This window comes from Oculina patagonica, chromosome 9 (assembly GCF_052425735.1).
Source record: "Oculina patagonica isolate OP01 chromosome 9, crgOcupat, whole genome shotgun sequence".
NCBI lineage: Eukaryota > Metazoa > Cnidaria > Anthozoa > Scleractinia > Oculinidae > Oculina > Oculina patagonica.
The window spans coordinates 987,678-1,001,894 of NC_135766.1; the positions used below are offsets into that span (position 1 = coordinate 987,678).

At 42.6% G+C, this 14,217-nt stretch overlaps 2 pseudogenes across 2 annotated transcripts in view; one reads left to right on the forward strand and one right to left on the reverse strand.

Annotated features, from left to right (window-relative positions):
• The window catches only part of LOC144665203 (uncharacterized), a 277,333-nt pseudogene that overhangs the window by 115,403 nt on the left and 147,713 nt on the right, over positions 1-14,217 (forward strand). The window lies entirely within an intron of this gene.
• LOC144665199 (uncharacterized) overlaps positions 1-14,217 on the reverse strand; it is a 78,462-nt pseudogene that overhangs the window by 61,573 nt on the left and 2,672 nt on the right. The window contains exons 3-16 of the transcript XR_013572900.1: positions 10,010-10,174; positions 9,708-9,818; positions 9,291-9,416; positions 8,992-9,088; positions 8,507-8,725; positions 8,012-8,388; positions 7,051-7,218; positions 6,698-6,808; positions 6,420-6,536; positions 5,959-6,049; positions 5,267-5,641; positions 4,832-4,954; positions 2,958-3,080; positions 2,099-2,221 (exon numbers count right to left, since the gene is read on the reverse strand). The product of XR_013572900.1 is annotated as an uncharacterized LOC144665199 (transcript). The remainder of the gene's footprint in view (positions 1-2,098; positions 2,222-2,957; positions 3,081-4,831; positions 4,955-5,266; positions 5,642-5,958; positions 6,050-6,419; positions 6,537-6,697; positions 6,809-7,050; positions 7,219-8,011; positions 8,389-8,506; positions 8,726-8,991; positions 9,089-9,290; positions 9,417-9,707; positions 9,819-10,009; positions 10,175-14,217) is intronic.

A 14,217-nucleotide genomic window follows, 5' to 3' on the forward strand; every position in this document is an offset into this window, starting at 1 on the left:
TTTTCTGCAGATTTCTTCTAGCTGTTTTGTCTTTTTTTTTATTAAATCGATGCTTGCGCCACTTTGGTGTTAATCTGAAATCCTCCTTTCTGTAAACATTATTTAAAAAATCAAATTATTCTTGGGTTCAGTACCGCAGAGATTCAACAAAATTATCTGTTTCATTGATTATCAATGAATTCTTTTGTTTCCTGTTTACTATTCCGATTAAAGAGCATCTGCTCACTAGCGATGAAAGGCCAAGAAATAGATTAAAGTCATGGTTTCAGTAAAGAAATATCAGTCGTCACTCATTTCGTAAAAAAAATACTGAATAGTCGACATTTTACTTTTCCTGTTCCTTTCTAAGGGTGCATTGTACACCTTAGTAGGTTGATAAAATTGAAATTTACTGCGAATTCAAAATGCGCGCACAGTGATAATTTACTAATAATCGTACACGGAAGTTACTATACACAGTGTACTTCTAGGTTGTGCATATATGTATTATACGCACGTGTTAGTTATAGTGTCAAAACTCTGGAATGAGTAAACAAAGCGGTGGCATTTTATTTCTAATACAACAAAATAAAACAAAAATATATTCCGCAAACTTGATTCTTACCCTAAAACCCTATTTCGGGCAGGAGAACACAGTGTCTTCACGTCTTTGTTTCATAATAATTGTTATTTCTGTTTCGAAGAACCCTATGAAAATCAGTCACTTTTGTGTCATTCTTGGGTGCTTTATTTTCCAAGAAATGAAAAATTAAAGGTGATATTGAGAAAAAAACCGTTGATGTACTGAAATCGCAGTTGTGCGCAATTTTCATACGACGAGTAGTTTATGGTCATGTTTATGTTTTCTTCAGTAGTACTATTCACCGACAAAGACCTCGTGCTTTTTCCCCTCTCTATCTCTAGAAATGCCTCCTCTTCGAAAATAAAAATCTTAAGTGGAATTCACAAGATAACAGATGTCACTGAGTTTGTCAATCAAACCAGCTGAAAAGACCATAATATTTTAGGAAATCGCACTTTCTATGTTATAATTACGGCATATGAAGAAAGTTGTATTTTTTAATATAGCAAAACATTATCAACGTGGAATATTCACCTGCCACCGGATTCGAGCAAGTTTTTCCATCTCCTGTATAAGGAAGGTTACACGAACAGCTGTAGGACCCTACAGTGTTCGTACATGAAGCAGAACTGTGACAGTTGTGTACACCGCTGACACACTCATCGATATCTATGGAAATAAACAATCAGGCAAAAAAGAATAAATAATTAGTTGCTTGCTTTATTTTTTATAAAAGGTGTATAATGTTTAAGAAGGGTTCTTCCGTCAGTAATAATATTGCTAGTAGAAAAAATATATTTTGATAACACATGTTGTGTAATTGAAGTCGAAAATGTATCTAAGTATAATGCTCATGAGGAAATCCATGACATAACTGAGCCTTTCCGTGGCGGCCATATTGGTCTTTTTAATTATTAGATACATGTTTTAAGCTAAGTTCTAAAGCTAAAATTTTTTTTTACTTTCGAATTGCAGTGTGATTGCCGTGACGCCATGCCCAAACTTAGCACACTATGTGGTTGACAGAGTGAACGAAATTACCACTTGATGCGTTTTCACTTCTTTACCGCCACTACCGTCCGTCCAACAGATAATATTCTGTTCATACATAGTTTTTTTTTTTCAATTCTGTGAAAAATTGCAGCTCGTTTACCAAAGTTGACGGAAAGCGGTTTTATTTTAAAAAAAAAAGATAATTGGATGAAAACCAGCTCGTATCATTGAAATGCAAAGTTATGCTTTTCTTGGAATCATAAATTTAAAAAAACCTTCTTCCACTTTATACTCTTCGATTGCTCGAGCCCAATTCAAAACCCAGAACATCACGTAAACCAAGTGCTAGGACTGTCGCAATTGCCCGTAAATAGAGACAAAAAGCAAGTTTTATGTTAAACTTCCAAAAAGCAGGCTTTGTTCACTTTCGATCAAAACTATCGATTAGCCACGCGATTGGCTTGTCATGTTTATGTCCTCATTTTGTGGTGTTTTGCTTACAGCCAAGAATCGCGCAAAAAATAAAAATCATGGATCACTCACCAATGCAACTTTTGCCATCCCCTGCATATCCTGCTTTACATGTGCAAGTGTAAGATCCATGAGTATTGCTACAGACAGCATTGACGTTACAGCTGTGAGAGTTAGAAGAGCACTCATCTATATCTAAAAAAATTAAATGTCAAATGAGTAAATATATATTGGATACAAGTTTGTCGAAGGCCTTGTCATTTCTCCAAAAGCATTATTGCACTAAAGAGTATTTTCTGCCAGCCATTAAACAATTAGGTTTTGCAGCAGTCTATTGGACACCTGAAGGAAAAAGAAAGTGCGGACGACCAAAGACAACTTGAAGGAGGACGGTAGAAACTGAACAGAAGACCCTAAACTACACCTGGGGAGACATCGAGAAAAAGGCACGTGACAGACATGTGTGGAGAAACTTTCTCGCTGCCCTTAGCGCAGATGGCGTATAGGGCAGTAAGTATAAGTAAGTAAGAATTATAGATTTAGCATACTATCGAAATACTTTAACTCATAGTCTGCTTTTGATAGATCTGAATACGCAGCATGTAAACCGTCAGGCAAGTTGCTTTTAACTATTACAGGGCTGGAATTTTTCCCAGCGCTTAACGCCGATAAGAAAATCGTCACCTACATCTTCCTGAACCTTTATTAACTCCAATTTGCCAAGGCTTTTCAAAACCAAAATATTTTGGTAAGTTGATTTTCACAGGTATTAATTTGCGACAATTTCCCTTGCCTGTCGTGTGAATATAGCCGCGTCTCATTCGTCCTGGCCGGTTTGCTTTATACTTGTTAATTTTTCTTGAGTCATTCTTTACAGCTAGCCAAGAAGTTTAAGGGAACTTCTTTTGCAAAGCAAAACAAACCGACTTACCACTGCAATTATTGCCGTCCCCTGAGTATCCAGCTTTACATGTACAAGTATAAGATCCTTGTATATTGTAACAAACAGCATTGACATCACAGCTATGAGAGTTGGAAGAGCACTCGTCGATATCTAGAACGAAGTTGTGAGGAACAAATTGTTGGTTCAAAGGTATGTCTAATAGCCTGTAACTAAAAAACAGCTGAAGATTCCCGTAAATATTCAAAATTCTAACTTGATTTGATAAAAGGTGTCTCCCGAAATTTGACATGACACCGTAGATCTGAAGCCCTATTTCTGTAACGAACGCTGAATGAGGGCTAATCTTAGCTCAAGTTTAACGTAAAGTACTCTAGTTTATGTGTTTTTTAACCAAAAAGACTGCATATACGGCATTTTGTTTAAATCAAGAATTCTATCAAATTAATTAAGAGTGTTTACAACTTGAAATGTGAGTCAAAATTAATACCAAGATAGACATAAGAAAACACTCGGCGGAGAGCTGAACTGTAGCTTTCTTACAGCATGCACGTCTCAAATAAACTGAACTAAAGCATTCTACATTGACATTCGATTCAACTTTAAGCAAATCAGGCGAAATATCTGAGGAAGCGGGCATGTGTTATCTCAATTGTCAACTCCATTGTCGCGGCCGGAAATGCACACGATCGCATCGCCTCCCACTAGCGAATCACAGAGAACTATGAACTATGAGTGTTAGCTAGGCGGAGAACGCCTAAAATTGAGGGAAAAAGAAAACTATGTACTCACATCAGCGCTTGAAGCGATTCCTTGGCTATCCACTCCGACATGTTTCTTTTAGAAATAACCGACAATGTCCCGGATGTATTTCAATGTCGTCGAGCGCGTAACGCCCGCTACACAAACTTTAGCCACGGTAAAGTTCAAGCCAAATATCGTTATGACCGCCTTCAAATCAGCCCGTATAGTCTAGTTCCGAGTCCTAATTGATGTGGCTAAAGACCTTTGCTGTCTAAAGCAAGCTCAACATTATCTGTACCTGGCAAAACGAGCCGACCGGTTATCTGTGTTTAACCGCCTAAAGCTCGGTTTGAGGTACGATAACAGCCGACGCACAACTTGCAAATCGTAAGACTTTCACCTTCACGGGACTTAATGATGTCCTCCGGCAAACTTCCTTTAGACAGCAGAATGGAAAGCTATAGATCACAACTGTTCTACTAGTTAGCGCGCGCAACTAGAATTCAAATGAAAGAGAGGGGTTGGAGTTAGAGACTGGGCTAGACTAACCACAAGTAATTCTAGGGGGGAGGGGAGTGGGGGGGGGAGACAGGGAGGGAGAAGAAAAAGTAAGATTGCATTCACTACATTAGACAGGGCGACATTTCATTGGAAGAAAGCCGAACAATTCTCCGTATCCTCAAAAAAAAAAAAAAAAAAAAAAAAAAATGAAACTCCATACATTCCTTAACAGCCCGATAGCCACCTTTTATCAAATCAAGGTAATATATGAGTCATTTTAAAGCACTTTTTATCTCGTAAATAGAGTAATTCAATACGCCAATGAAAATAGGCCCTCCGCAATTAATCAGAGTGAATGAGTATGGTCTTTATTAGTGCATTCGGTATCCTGAACATCACAACTATCCGCCGTCTGTCTGTATGTCTGTCAGTCGGTCTGTCTGTTCGTTTGTCTGGCTGTCTGTTTGTCAGTCTGTCTGTCTGTTAGTCTGTCTGTCTGTCTGTCTGTCTGTCTGTCTGTCTGTTGGTCGGTCTGTCGGTCTGTCGTTTTTTAGTTGTTGTTGTTGTTGGTTGGTTCGATTGTTGGTTGTTTGGGTTTGTTGTTTGGTTGGTTGGGCGCGTTTGCTTCATGAGACACGTCATTTATGTGTCTTCCCTACCTTTGCAGTTTTCTCCATCTCCTGTGTACCCAGCGTTGCATGTACAGGTGTATGAGCCCACGGTATTCTGACAATCTGCATTGACGTCACAGTTATCGCTGAGAGTTTTACATTCATCCAAGTCTGTAAAAATCAAATACGGCAATGAGTGTTTCAATTGATTTAATGATAAAAAAATTCAAAAAAAAGAATAATAATATGTATCAACTTTGATGACAATATCAGTAGAAAAGTCAATCAATCGATCAATCAATTAATCAGACAACCAATCAATCAATCCCCTACATTTAGTCACACGCTCATTCACCTTATTCATTGATCAATCACTCAGTCGATCAATCAATCAATCAATTTGAGCTAAATTTGTATGTTACGCAGTCAACGTTTAATCAGTCCTTTAATAAATGATCAATCAATAAACAAGAAGTTGATCACCTGTAAAACAAGTAAAGTTAAGACAGGTTTTGCAAGGAACGTCATTCCATGTGTATCCATGCCTTGCTCCAAGAGTGTGCACACAGTCTTCATTGTTTCAGTCATTTGGCTGCTTTGCCGCCCAGAACCTGAAACTGCTAAGTTCCTTGTTAGTCCACACAAACGAGCCCTCGACGCTGCGATCGTTCAACCCAATCCATGCTCTATCCCCTTTGTGCTGGTGCTGTATGTACACATTTTCTTGCTGGTTATGCACAGTCACCAGATCAGAATTCATTGATGAGCAGTTTGATTCAGCGGTCAGCCATGAGGCACATACGGGGCTTTTGAAATAGCAATAACCGCCAAAGAAGTTCCAACCCGGTCGGCATATATCTGTGGGTGTTAAGCAATCCAGACTAAGTTAAGGGACACCATTTATTATATTTTCAGAGGGCATCCTTTTGTTTGTATTCCAGTTGAGCCTGTTCCGTTAGTTTGTCTCCTATGTCTCGGAAAGTTGGTTCCGTGTTTCATCAAATGAATTGTAAACAACCAACTTTTACAAATGGTTGCTAAAATCTTACTTGTAATAACTGAAATCGTTAAAGCTGGAAAACTTGTTATACGTTTAAATCGCTAGCGCTGAAGTTAAAGTTGAAAAACTTTATATTGGTAATACTAAACATGAAAGTATATTATTTTTTTCGTACCTGATAAGACAGTGTATGATATAGACAGGGGATCGTACTTTGTCTCGTACAATTCCTTCAGACAAACTCGAACACCGGTCTTGTTGATGTACTAAAAAACAATAAAGCACAATCAGTGGCATGCTTTACCATGATAGCCCTGATTTCCTGAATACAATTCAATGTGCTTTGGTAAAAAATCAATTTTTTTTATGTTTTGCTTAATATTGGTGCAGAAAAGTGCTGAAAAGAGAAGAAGACAAAAGTTGCAAATTGTCAGACAAGTCCAAATACATCGCAGATTTCCGGAGTTTCGATGAATGTCAGAGTGCGACAATGATCATTCGAAGGGTAAGATCAAATGAAAATTACAGAATATTTGAAATGGGTATATAAAGAGAAAGGAACAGTAGGAATGCGTTGTTTAAAAAAGATAAGGGCTTAAATATTTAATAATGCACATATCTTTTTATTCTGCTTACCTCCACCCAAGCAGTTATTCCATTGTGTTCTGGTTGTTGATTTCCACCGCTTGATGAATGGTTCGCCGAAACAAACACATTCGGAGTGCTGTTATAAGTCTTGGCAAAGCGGACATCCTAAAATGAAAGACTCTCATTGAGGTTGCTATATGCCTTTGACTTAACTGGCATCCAGTAACATTTATGTAGTGTAAATTGCTTGTCTGTAATGTTATTCTTAGTTTTGTTGACAAAACAATATTATGAAAGCTCTGTATTGAGAAGATAGGGATACTAACCTTACAGAAGGCATTGTTGTAATCTGCAGGAGGATGCTGGGAGTTAGCAAAATAGACTGAGCTATGTTCTGAGAAAAGGGGCTTGTGGAGAGACGAAAACGCCAACCATTTCTAGAAGAGGGACAAATTATGGTAAAAAACGGAATTAAGATAAATAGTATCCATTTTAAAAGGTAAAGTTATCAATAACAGAATAATCAACCCTTTTTACTATAAACATTAAATACTTTATATTCCCACTAGACCAACGTTTTGAAAATTTAATCGCTTGTGTTATGCATTGACAAATAGTAAACTATAAAAAATCGTTCAATTCCATTTGAGACCTGAGAAGGGGAACCTGTAACACTTACAACATGAACATCTTCGTGGGATCCTGCGTAGTTCTGCAACTCCCTCAAACAAACTTTAAAGGAAGATTGCGAGACGTCTTCGATCCACACACTGGCAGCGTCACGCTTTAGTCCGGCATGATGATGCGCCGCAGTTAAAAATACTGAAGGTATCACTGAAAACTTTCCCTGCGTGGAAGACAAAACAAAACATTTTACACTAAACTGGACAATAAATAGGTAGCCACGCATTTGAAAGTGTCCGAAGTCGGTAACAAATGCTTGGTTCAATGTTTACTCTGATTGTTGTTATTCCTGTTGTTGTCGTCATGGTTGGTGTGTTCGCTGTTGTTGCTATTGTTGTTGTCGTCACCATTGCTGTGTTTGTTTTTGTTTTTGTTGTTGCTGTTGTTTCTCTTGTTATTGGTTTTATTGTTGATGTTGGTGTTGCTGCTGTTACTGTATTGCCTTTGTTTTTGTTGTTGTTGTTGTCATCGTCGTCGTTGTTGTTGCTGTAGTAATCTTTTCTTTTGTTATCGTTTTTTTTCTATAGTAGTTGTAATTCTTGCTGCTGTATCTGTCGTTGCTAACTTGTTACTGTTGTTGCTGTCGCTGTTTCTGTTACTACGACTTTTACTCTCATTGTTCCTGAAATGTTGGTGGTGGCGCTGCGTCGTGTTGTTGTTTTTGTTGTCGTTGCTGTCGTTCTGTTAATGTCGCAATTGCTGCACTCGTTGTTATCGTCGTTCTTACTGTTTATTTTAGCGATGCTTGACGTTGTCGTTATTAACTGTTACTATTGTCGCTGTTACAACAGTCAAGGAAGGTGAGAACATTATGAGCAAGTTGACAATGTTGAATGCAGGAAAATGACTGAATAACAAGCGACATTTTGAGATTTTTGTACAAGGCAAGATACATTCTGAGGTATTAGTACAAGTCAAGTTATATGAAGTTCCAAAATATAAACAACTTTACTAACCGATGGGAAATTGACAGCTTTACAAGTCGTTCCAGTCCACCATTGTGATATTCGTACTTCCCCGGCAACACCACCTTCTGGCGCCCCTTGGTATGTCATCCAATCTACTGTCACATTCGCGTTTGACTTTCGTTCATTATAGCCTGCCGCCATGACACATGCAGTAAATTGGTTATAGGCGACATTTTCGACCCACGATACAGCTGCATCGTGTACATAGGACGTGTCACTGGTGTCAATATGATTGACAGAGATCTGAACTTCAAGTGGCTTGTCAGGATAGAACACAAAAGGTTTTAGGCGAATTACTTCACAATGAGAATATCCCAGTGAAGGAATATGTGGCATGTGACGTCGCCCTCTCTGGAATGGAAATCCTGAAAAATATCAAGATAACTCATTTTGGTTCATTTGATGGCATCATCAATATCATGGTCATCATTATAATCATCATCGTCCGAAATACAGTGCAAAGCAATTTGAAGTGTTACTAACCTTCACAGCTACCAGGGTGTTGTACGGAGTAGTTGAGCTGCAGCTGACACATTTCCTGTTGAAACAGACACTCGTTATCGTAAGTTGTGCCGTTTGAAGAACACACCGGTTCTTGATAGGATGGACAACTCTCTACAGAAACGCAGCGAGCATCATGAGGTCCAAACGCTTTACACAGACAGTGGTAATGACATGTCACGTCGATACAGGGATCCAAGTCTGGCAAGAAACAATGATTAAAAACGCCAGATAAGAAACGTTTTTGAAATTCCCCACCAGGTCATTTTCTTTGCAATTTACCCTCGATAACTGGAACCGCTTTCCATTATTTACACAACAGTCTGGAATATGTTAAAATAATTCAATCCACCATCATATCTTAATAGTTTGCCACCTTAAATAGTATAAGTCAATGCTTGGGATTTCAAGGACAATCTTTACAACACCATAAGAAGTTTTGTTTGTACAAGAACTTCTTTACTCACCTCCAGTTATCATGTAGTCAACTGTGATTATATCTTTATTGTTGGCGTCACTGTTGTAATTTTTCACACACACCCGTACATTCGTTGTTGATGTATGCTGAATAAAACAAAAATAGAAGAAACATTCCTTTGAAGTGATAATTTTTCCACCACAATTTTGACTTAACCCTCGCACATATAATGAAGTTTTCGTAGAATACGCAATCTGAACCCTTTGCTAGGCATCAACTGCTTGGCGCTCGTGAACTCCTGCCTTGTTCCCTGGATGAGTATCAAATCTTACCCAAAGTATTCCTTACCTCAACCCAAGCAGTAACTGCTTTGCATCCTGTCCCAGACAGATGAGAATTATTATTGTTATCACTGTGCTTTGGCGTCACTATCACGACAGGGGGAGCATAAAATGGCTCTGTGAAGTTTATTGTCTGCAATGAAAAAACAAATGTATCAAATATTGTTAGGTTTTATCATCAGATCTGGTCATTAAAAAGTGAAAAAGTAGATGTCTATCATAACATTTGGTCTTAATCATTTGGCAGTACTGTAGCAAACAAAAGTGTTCCCTACGCGCCCACTATTGAGACAGTTGTCTGTCAATTTGATCTTTTTTGCTAGCTCGTACAAGCATGGCTATTGTTTTTTGTTGTTGCAATTTTATTACATTGATAAATATAGGTAACATGAGATAAAAGAGATGTAGCTCATTATATACTAACTTGACAGAAAGCATAATTATCTTGGTAAGATGGCGAGTTCGTATTGGTAAACACGAGGCTGTCTGTCAAGGTAAAGTTGGCAACCCTCAGATTTGTAAACGCCATCCAATTCTGTGGAAAAATGGGAAGAAAAGGAAACGATTACTACATATTATATTGTACACCGATTTGATTACTTAGGCTTGTCTCTTGTCGTCAGTTTCAACCACCTGGCCTCGTAGGTTTACATTAATATCACAAAGAAGCAGAAACATAACTTTGTGTAATTTTTTTAAAGAAAAAAGGAAAATGAATTCTCTTACTATCTTTATGTTCTCATGAGGCCCATCAAACATCTTGGCTTCCCGAAGGCAAACTTTGAAATTGTCCACGCGCAAGTCCTCCACCCAAACGACCATGGCGTCCTGAGGTCTCTTGGGAAATTGATGAGTAGCTGTCACAAATATCTTTGGTAGAGTCGCGAAACGCTAGAATAATAGTATAAAAAAGAGTTGTATAATCATAAGGGAGTAAATAAATGTGCGAATAAGCGGCAGAACGTAATAAGGACAAGAACCAGAAAATCAGCCAATCGGATTTCGGGGAATCGTAGGTACGTGTTGGGATCATGGATCGGGGAAGAGAAGACTTATCTACAAGTCTATCTCACAGAACGCGAAGCGCGAGAAACGCGCGCGATGCTCTTTAGTTTAGGGGAAGAGGGAAAACGGTTGAATCCCTCTGTGGGGGAGCAGAGAAGCGTATTGAGCGCAGAAACAAAGGAAGGAGGTGTGGATGGCAGGAAATGGAAAAGGATAAGGTAACAGGGAAGGGGTAAGAGAGAAGGGATGGGGAAAAAGAGAAAAGGAAAGAGGAGATGACGAAAGTTGAAATAAGTAAAAGGGAGAACGGCTGAAGGGGAAATGGGGAACCAAAGAAGAATCTCAAAAGAGGGAATGGAATAAAGGGAAGTAATGTCAGAAAATGAGTTAGGGGATGGGGGAAGGGGAAAGGGAAGGGGACATAAGGAATAGAGACAGGCAAAGAGGAAAAGGAAACAGGAAGAGGGGAAGTGGCAAGGGGCAAGGCGGAGGGGTAAGTATGAAGGGGAAAGAAAAGGGGAGGGGGAAGGGAAAGTGAAAGTAGGGAATTGGGGGAAAAGGAAGGGGGAAGCGGGAAGGGGACATGAGAAATAGGAAAGGGGAAGACAGAGCAATGACAACAACGGGATATCATCAGAGAATGAATAAGTAATGAGACAAAAGGGCAGGGGAGAAACGGTAAAGAAAAAGGGGAAGGACGAACGGTTGAAGGGGAAGGGGATATAAGAAATATGGGAAGAGGAAAAGGGAAGGGAAAGAGTAAAGGAGGCAGTTGGAAGAAGCAAGCGGCAAAGGTGAAGGAGGAAGGGAGAAGGGGAAAGAGGCAAGGGAAAGGGGGAAGGGGATGGAGGAATAGGGAAAGGGGAAAAGGGTAAAGGGGAAGGAAGAAGGGGGAGAGAGAGGGGAAAAGAGGAAGGGGGAAGGTGGAGAGGGAAAGGGGAAGGAAGAGGGGGAAGGGAAAAGGGTACGTGATAAATGAAAGGGGAGGGAGATGGGGGAAGCGAGTGGGGAATATGAGAAATAGAAAAAGAAAAAGGTGAAGGGGGAAGTGTAATGGGTAAGTGGGAAGGGGTAAGGGGTAAAGGGGAAGAGGGAAATGGGAAGGGGGAAGGGGAAGGGGGAAGGGAAAGGCGACATGAGGAATGGAGACAGGAGAAGAGGAAAGGGAAACAGAAATAGCGGAAGTGGCAAGGGGCAAGGGGGAAGGGAAAGTAAGAAGGGGAAGGGAAAGGGGAGGAGAAAGGGGATGGGGAAATGGAAAGTAGGGAATTGGGGGAAGAAGAAGGGAGAAGTGTGAAGCGGGAGGGGAACATGAGGAATAGGAAAGGGGAAGAGAGAGGGAAGGGGAAGTGTAAAGGGGAAGGGGGAGGGGGAGAAGAAAGCGGCTTGGGGAAAGGAGAATGGGAGGCGGAATGGTAAATGAGAGAGAGGGAAAGGGAAAGAGGGAGGGGAAAGTGTAGTGGGGAAGTGGGAGTGGGCAAGGGGCAAGGGGCAGGGGGCAAAGGTGAAGGGAGAAGGGGGAATGGGAAGGTGATGTGAGAAAGAGAGAAAAAGGGGAAAAAGGGGAAGGGGAGAAAGAAGGAAGGTTGAAGGGGGAGGGGTTAGGGAGGTAGAGGAGGAGGGAGAAGGTGGAGGGGAAAAGGGAAAGGAAGAGGGGGAAGGGAACGGGGTATGGGAAAAATGAAAGTGGAGGGAGAAGGGGGAAGGGAGTGGGCAATATGAAAAAAGAAAAGGGAAAGAGGAAGGGGAAGTGTAATGGGGAAGTGGGAAGGGGTAAGGGGTAAAGGGGAAGGGGAAGAGGGAAATGGCAAGGGGAAAGGGGAAGGCGACATGAGGAATAGAGACAGGAGATGAGGAAAGGGAAACAGAAAAAGGGGAAGTGGCAAGGGGCAAGGTTGAGGGGAAAGTAGGAGGGGGAAGGAGAAGGGGATGGGGAAGGGGAAGGGGAAATGGAAAGTAGGGAATTGGGGGAAGAAGAAGGGGGAAGGGTGAATCGGGAAGGGGGCATGAGGAATGGGAAAGGGGGATGGGAAGGTGTAAGGGCAAAAGGGGAAGGGGAAGAGGGAAATGGGAAGGGGGAAGGGGGAAGTAAGAAGGGGAAGGGGTAAGGGGGAAGAGGAAGGTGAAGGGGGAAGGGGGAAGGCGGAAGGGGGGAGGGGAAGGGGGAAGGGGGAAGCGGAAGGAGGAAGGGGGAAGGGGGAAGGGGGAAGGGGAGAGGGGAAGGGAAAGGCGAGATGAGTAATAGAGACAGGAGAAGAGGAAAGGGAAACAGAAATAAGGCAAGTGGCAAGGGGCAAGGAGGAGGGGAAGGTAGGAAAGGGAAGGAGAAGGGGAGGGGAAAGGGGAATGGGGAATGGAAAGTAGGGATTTGGGGGAAGAAGAAGGTGGGAGGGTGAAGCGGGAGGGGGACATGAGGAATAGGAAAGGGGAAGAGGGAAGGGGAAGTGTAAAGGGGAAGGGGAAGAAGAGAAGAAAGCGGCTTGGGGGAAGGAGAATGGGAGGCAGAATGGTAAATGAGAGCGAGGGAAGGGGGAAGGGGATATAAGAAATAGGGAAAAGGAAAGAGGGAAGGGAAAGTGTAATGGGGAAGTGGGAAGGGCAAGGGGCAATGGGCAAGGGGCAAAGGTGAAGGGAGAAGGGGGGAATGGGAAGGTGATGTGAGAAAGAGTGAAAAAGGGGAAAAAGGGGAAGGCGAGAAAGAAGGACGGTGGAAGGGGGAGGGGTTAGGGAGGTAGAGGAGGAGGGAGAAGGTGGAGGAGAAAAGGGAAAGGAGGTGGGGGAAGGGAACGGGGTACGGGAAAAATGAAAGTGGAGGGAGAAGGGGGAAGGGAGTGGGCAATATGAAAAAAGAAAAGGGAAAGAGGAAGGGGAAGTGTAATGGGGAAGTGGGAAGGGGTAAGGGGTAAAGGGGAAGGGGAAGAAGGAAATGGCGAGGGGGAAGGGGAAGGCGACACGAGGAATAGAGACAGGAGATGAGGAAAGGGAAACAGAAAAAGGGGAAGTGGCAAGGGGCAAGGCGGAGGGGAAAGTAGGAGGGGGAAGGAGAAGGGGATGGGGAAGGGGAAGGGGAAATGGAAAGTAGGGAATTGGGGGAAGAAGAAGGGGGAAGGGTAAATCGGGAAGGGGGCATGAGGAATGGGAAAGGGGAAATGGGAAGGTGTAAGGGCAAAAGGGGAAGGGGAAGAGGGAAATGGGAAGGGGGAAGGGGTAAAGGGGAAGGGGAAGAGGAAATGGCCAGGGGGAAAGGGAAGGCGACTTGAGGAATAGAGACAGGAGATGAGGAAAGGGAAACAGAAAAAGGGGAAGTGGCAAGGGGCAAGGCGGAGGGGAAAGTAGGAGGGGGAAGGAGAAGGGGATGGGGATGGGGAAGGGGAAGGGGAAATGGAAAGTAGGGAATTGGGGGAAGAAGAAGGGGAAAGGGTGAATCGGGAAGGGGGCATGAGGAATGGGAAAGGGGAAATGGGAAGGTGTAAGGGCAAAAGGGGAAGGGGAAGAGGGAAATGGGAAGGGGGAAGGAGGAACTGAGAAGGGGAAGGGGAAGGGGAAGGGGAAGGGGGAAGGGGGAAGGGGGAGGGGAAGGGGGAAGGGGGGAGGGAAAGGGGGAAGGGGGAAGGGGAAGGGGGAAGGGGGAAGGGGAAAGAGGGGAAGGGGGAAGGGGGAAGGGGAAAGGGGAAAGGGGGAGGGAGGAAGAGGGGAAGGGGAGGGGGGAAGGGAAAGGCGAGATGAGTAATAGAGACAGGAGAAGAGGAAAGGTAAACAGAAATAAGGCAAGTGGCAAGGGGCAAGGAGGAGGGGAAGGTAGGAAAGGGAAGGAGAAGGGGAGGGGAAAGGGGAATGGGGAATGGAAAGTAGGGATTTGGGGGAAGAAGAAGGAGGAAGGGTGAAGCGGGAGGGGGACATGAGGAATAGGAAAGGGGAAGAGGGAAGGG